Below are 6,810 nucleotides of genomic sequence, written 5' to 3'. Positions count from 1 at the left end.
CAGAGCTCGTGCTGCCCAAGCCCCGTGACTGGAGTCCTCAAGGTGCAATATCTGGGGTCTGAGATCACAAATACTCCACCAGTTTTATGGCCAATTCCCACAGTAGTCCTCCATTTTGTCCCTTTAGAGCCAAAATACCAGGATCTGCCCAGAACAGCAAACCGCAGGCCTGGTGAATCTCTGCTCTACGTGCTCAGATTAAATGCTGCTTATTATTCTATCCGCAGTGTAGCTCAGGATGAGGAGCATGGCTGAAAACCAAATATTCTGGAGTTTCCATTAGGCCCAACCATAGCAGAGTACATTTGAAAGGAAGGTTAAGCCTGTGCATTTCCCTCCTCTGGTAGCAGAGGAACAAGTTAATGTCCTGCAATGTACAGAGACACCACCCGACTCCATGCCTTCTAGTTGCTATCAAACACGTTTTCTGGAGCTTTATTTCCGTGCTGGGTTCACATGACTGACTGCATCCAACTAGAAGCTGTTCTCTTAAATGCTTCCATAAAACAAAGAATTAAGAAGCGTGCCCCAATTGGGATGTAACCTGTATGAAATGTATTTGCGCAGATGTGCACCCATACTACAAAATATCCCAAATACTTCCTAATCCCATACCTCCCGCACTGCACTGACACCACATCAAACAGATACATGTAAAAATTACTGAAACCACAATAATAATTTGGGTAGTCAGCCCCTGGAGTCTGCCTTGCTCACCTCTATGGGTACTTACAGCCTGGTTCAAGTCTGCTTACAGGGTCTCTGCTCTTCTTGGTCCTCTTCTGCTCCTCATAGCCATCTTGCTCCTCTTTTCACCCATTTCAGTTCCTTTTCATTGCACACTTCTCCATTTAGTTGGGTTTTCATCTGTTTCATTTTGCTTCCCTTCATTCGTTTCACTCCTACATTTGCTCTCATGTGTCACATAAGACACTTGTCCTTGCAATAAAGAGAGCAGCTGCTTACATCGCGCTCCCTGAGGCTGCCTTTAATTTTCTCAGTTCCTTGTTCTTTCAGAAGGAGCAGAGGAAGGTCCTGACCTGCTGTGGCTATCTCTGTGGTTCCCACGGCCCTTCTTACAGCCATGAACCCAGCCATGTGTGCCAAATTCCAGCCGGGGTATCTGCCTGCTGCCAACCTGGTCTGTGTGCACACCGTGGTGTGTCCACGCAGCGGCACCGCCAGCTGGGGCTGGGACGTGGCACCCAGGGTGCCAGCAGTGCCTTGTGCTCACACGAGGTGGGACATGGCCAGAGCTCAGTGGGAGCACTTCAGACCATCTCCTGATAACGACAGTACCAATCACTGCTGGCATCCACGCTTCCCATGCTCATCACAACAGCCACCATTCCAGTCCAGGAGGTTATGGGAAAACGCTCCAGATTTCTCAGGAAGAGCCAAGCACCATCCTGCTAATTGCCCTACCACAATGGATGGCTGCTTGGCGAGTTTGTTCCTCTCTGGGCCTTACCCTACAAGTAGGATATCAACATTGCCCTTAAAAAACAGCTAGCAAGCTGTTTTGGCAAAGCTAAAGGAAAAGAAGCTGTATGGTGGAAGGAAAAACACTGAATCAAATGCAAAATGTTGTTAAAATATACATACATACATATATATATATACACACAAATTTTGAAGATGTCACAATTTTGGACATTCAGACAACTTCGCAAGTTATCTGGTCTTCAAAATAACTTCAGTATCTCTCTTGGAAACCAGGTTTCTGGGTACTTTCAGCCTAGTTTGTGGGTGCATTTATTCACTCACCAAGTCATATTCTTGAGTTAATAAAATGGGTTTTAGTAACCCCTGAAACAAAAGAATGTTCCCCAGCGCCTGCACACATTTAGCAATGAAAGAGAAACAGCAGCATTGGCAAGACATCTCCCTTCCATACACACAGCTGCTGGGGTGAGTTTAAGGGAGCAATGCTGTACATCATGGCATACAAAGTAATCTTAATAATCAAACGTACTTTGTACCTTCATATGCTGAGTGCTCAGATTGCACAAATTCAGGAAAAGACAGTTCCCACATTCCAAGTTTCTCATCCAGAATTCCTTTGCTTAAGTATTTATTTTATGAGCCTATGAATTAAAAGCAAGGAATCTTGATGTTTATGAATGTTAGTTAATTTAAATATTAAGCTAAATACAATTTGATATTATCCTTTTCAAAAAGGAGACTATTTCTTATTATCTGTTTTTATTTCATAGACCCAAAGATTACCCCAAAGCTAGGCTGGCTCTATGAACACATTCAAAAATATTTTTCTAATTTCACCGTCATGCTAAAGCCTCATGTAAGTCTGTGAAAGCTATTCAGACAGCCTTGTTTAAGTTTCTATAAATTAGATTTTCTAAAAAAATATTTTGGAAAAAAAAAAAATCTCAGTTCTCATGCATGTCCTCTGTTTACCATCCCAAAACAGAAAGTACAGGTTATGGAGGAGCGGGCTTAGACTGCAGGGGGAGGGACGGGCTTCTCGCATTCGCCTGCACAGATGCCTTGGATTATCCCAGGCTACAGAGGGCTGGGGTTTGGTAACAGGAACCACGACTTCCCAGAAAGACTGGCCGCTCACGCCTTGCTTCCTGCTCTCTTCCCTGGAGAGCAGTGAGGACAGGACGGGCTCAGCCGAGCCTCCAGAGGTCTCAGGGTGCAGCTCTTGCTGCTCTGCAGCAGCCACCCAAAATGCTACGCCAAAGGAAGATGGGTTTGATTTAGTTCAATTTGCAGGGTCAGTCACTCCTTGGGAGCTCCAGTTTCCTACAGAGAAACTGAGGCAGTGCAAACAAAAAAGGCTCCTCACTTCTCCTCATTTCTGCAGTGTTTCCTGCTGGGCAGTGGGGTCTGTACCAGTCCCCAGGAGCAGCCCACCCATGGGCCACACGGGCAGCAGCCAGGCCATGGGGCTGGTGGCTCTGGGACACACTGGGAAGCTGCAGCATGGCACACAGCACCACGGCACCCAGCACCACGGCACCCAGCACTGCGGCACCCAGCACCATGACACCACTAAACCTCTTGGTGATGATTTTATGAGCTCTCGATGGCTCGCTTCTACCACCAAGCATCAATGAGTCATTGCTACACTGCTGCTCCTCGGCTGAAAACAAAGCCTGTTGCTTTGTAAATGGGGCTGGTTTACGAGCGCTTTTACTAATAAATTATTTCCTTTGTGGCAGCCGTCCCCACAAACACCCAGGCCCCAACGCTGCTCCAGCCAACATCAGCCTTGCCCTTGGGTTTCCCTTGAAGCCAAAACACGGCCAGGCCCAAGCTGCTTGCATAAAGGCAGCCGTGGCTGTGCTCACAGGTCCCCCGTGGGCCCTGCAAGGCCGCCTGAGCCTCTGGGGCCGTCGCGCCCCGAGCTGACACCGTGCCTGGGCACCGCACTGCCCGGCCAGCGAGGTGTCTTCAGGAATCTGTCTGAGGAGCAAGGCAGAATTTCATGAGAAAAACTGCTGTGTCTCAGCAGCGAGTGAATCTGTGCATGCATTCAGCTTTGCAGCTATTTATAATTACTTGCAAGTCATTTCCTTTCCAGTCATTAAGAGCTTCACTGAAATAAATACCCCTCTCTCAGCTGTCGGTATGAATGGCACCAAAAAAAAAAAAAAAAAAAAAAAAAAAGCAGTCAATCATTTTTCCAGCAGCACTAAACAGAATAAAAGTCACCCCAAAATACTCCAAAATCCCTGCTGGGTATGGTGATCCTGTTGCTCAGGCGCTGGTGAGAGCAGCAGTTCTGTGAGCAGCAGGTGTAGGAATCCCAGCTCCTCACAAGCAGCCCTGCTGCTCCCCTCCCTGCTTTGGCTGGGGTCTGGCACCGAGCCCCCCCCCCGGTGCTCGCCCACCCCACAGCCCCGGTGTGGTGCATGGCCGAGTGCTGCTGAGAGCCCCGGCAGCTGCGGGGGGCTTCAGTCGTTTGTGGTGCAAACAGCCCGCTGGGGCATCCACTGATCGATGTCCAGCTACTGAGAAATGGACTTTTTTTTTTTTTTCTGTAATTTTCAGTAATTTGTGCTGTAAATGGCCCTGCCCTGACAGCGAAACCTGCTGCAGCTATTCAGTGACTCGGAGGTCGCCGGGCGTTTAAAAGCAGCAATTATCACCGTTAGTCACGGGGCCCCACCGGCCCTCTAAAACACAGACCCTTGAAAGTGCTAGGACGTGGTTTTTCGTGTGCTTTGCCTCCTGCAGAGCAGATGCTATCTCACAGCCGCAGTGGAGGCATCTCTGGCTCTTCCTGCTCGCCCCTTACCAACGCACACCCACAGCAGCAGGGATGGGAAATCGTGCAGGTGGTTCCCTTCAGCAGCCCTTCTACATTTCGGGCTCCACTGAAACGCCATCAGCTGAGATCAAATCAGGGTCTTGCACTCTTGTTTCTGGAGAGCAGAGGAGGGATAAGAGCAGGTGCCGGTAATGGAGAGCAAACAAGTGCTTGCAGAAGGCAAACAGTGATGTCGCTGTGGACAGTACTTCCAGGCAGAAGTGCCTCTCTCAGAGCTCAGATCTCAATATCGCAATGAATTGGTTTCAAGGACCTGTCTAAGGACTGGTTGTCGGAGCAAAAGCTAATATAGCATTTAAAAATCCAGTGAGCCAACATGAGCAATAAATAACTGCTAGTTACTTATGAGGTGGTAGTGGAAGTTCTGTGAGAGAAAGCGTGGTTAAAGCTCCCTCCAGAAAATAGTCATTGTGAATTATTTGCTCGGCTGTAATCAGGAGGTATGAGTATTTAATAAGGCAATTATTTGAAAAAGATTTTAAAAGGCTTTTGTAAAGATTTAGCACTCAGCTAGGGATGCCAGCAGCTGCGGAGGGGGTGGCTGCACAGTTCTGCTGCCGTGCGGGGGAAATGTTATTTTTAAGGAAGTTATTTTATTGCTGCAGCGCTCTCCGTCACACTATAAAGAAGGGCTTCCTACGCAGCTCACACCAGCAATTGAAACCCCCAGAAACAAAGCAAAACAAAATATTCTATTCCTAACATGTCTGGGCTGTGAAATGGCTTGCGAAGCACCCACCAGCCCCTGGAGACACCACGGGGTGCTGTGGCTCTCCGGGCAGGCACCCAGCTTTGTGCCACCACCCGGCCCACAGGTACAAGGGGCAGGCAGCGACACAGCTCCCTGCAGGCAGACGGCCACGGCCACCTGCCTCTTCTTGCACCCGTGTGGATCTTACCTGGCGAGGAGAAGCTCGCAGAGGCCACGCGATGCCCTTGTTCCAGTGCCTTTGGGCTGCAGACTCAAAGCAGAGGCACAAAGTGCACCTTTACACCAGATAACCCTGACTTGTACTGACCTCCCTTCGGCTGTATTTATTCCTCCCATCGCTCACATTCTCCATAAAAGCACACACACACACTCGCACGTCTTAGCAAGCTGTTTAACAACTGAGCCTTGGTAGCACTTGACAGCAGCGGGACCGGCCGGGGGCGCTTGCAACCACCCCCAGCTTCAGCAGCACAGCACTCGGGTGCATGGCATGGAGAGAAGAGGATCAAGGAAAGCAATGCCTATGCATCAGCAGAAGACTATTCTGCTGATTTAAACCTTTGCTAACCAACAATCACTAATGGCCAGCTGCTTATGGCCTTGTGATAAAGGCTGAAAGCATTAACTGGAAATCTTGCTTTAAAATGAGAAGCAAAATTGGAGTGTTCAGTCATTTGTGCTGTTGAGATCTGACTTAACAGCCTTAAAATACTGCTCAGTGCCAAGTCACAGGTGTGTTCTCCAACCGAATGGTTTTAATAAATTCTGATAAAATCTCTTCTTTATATTTGGTAATGAGAGCCTAACACAGAGTCACCTAAGAGCTCAGCACCTGTCAGACAAGCGTGGGACATCAGCCTGCTGGTCACGGACAGCTCAGCTGGCTACTTCCTACCCAAAACTTCTCCCATTTCCCAGTTCCCCTCTGACCACTCGAGAGGCTCCTGGCTTTATGTGCTCTCACGCCACAGCTGCCTCTCTCCACAGAGCCAGCTGCTCAGCCGGGATAAAGCAACGCACGTGGGAAACGTTTCAGCTTTGCCATCGCTGAAGATGAGCCAGAGGTACAAGTACCTGGTGGGGAGTTTTGTAACCCAAGCTGGCACTTCGGGTCGGCCCAAACCGCCTCCCTCTGCAGCACCAGCACGGTTTGCAGCAGCAGATGATTCCACTATTAAGATCAAAATTCCTTTATAAATTAATGAATTACCATCTTTCGTAGCACCTCCTTTGGTCCAAAGATCAGCAAAATAACAAATATCTATTTAACTTGGAGAGAGGAATAACAGCTCCCGTAGCACATGAATCATCGCGGTGCCTGCTCTCAGCTGAATAAGGCGAGAGAATTCTTTGCTGGTTAGCTCAATCACAGCATCTGCTGCCGGTTCAGAAACAAGGCAAGAGCAAAACTAACGCCTTTGCATAATGATGCTTTCAACAACAAAAAATGAGCTAAAGAAATAAAACCACCAGGGTGAATTGCTCCCAGTTGTATTACACTGAATTACACCGGCAGTTTGTTTCTGCACAGTTTGACCCACCAGACATATTGGAAGCCGTTCGAATGCTTTCTGCACAAATCTGTGGGAAAGTTGGCTTTTTGTCCCGAAGAACTCCAAAAGGAACAGGAATAGCACATCCTGTCATTACACTTGGGTCACGCCAAATCTGTCTGGCACGGGTGTGTCTCGGCAGAGCAGGAGGACGGGGATCTGAACCCGGCAGCGTGCAGCACAGCCCTTTGGGGCACGGCCCCGTCACACGAAGCGCTGCGGGGGTCAGGGGGAGGCAGGGAGGG

Source organism: Aythya marila (assembly GCF_965140915.1).
Source record: "Aythya marila genome assembly, chromosome: 10".
In the NCBI taxonomy this organism is placed as follows: domain Eukaryota; kingdom Metazoa; phylum Chordata; class Aves; order Anseriformes; family Anatidae; genus Aythya; species Aythya marila.
This window is presented reverse-complemented; position numbering follows the sequence as displayed.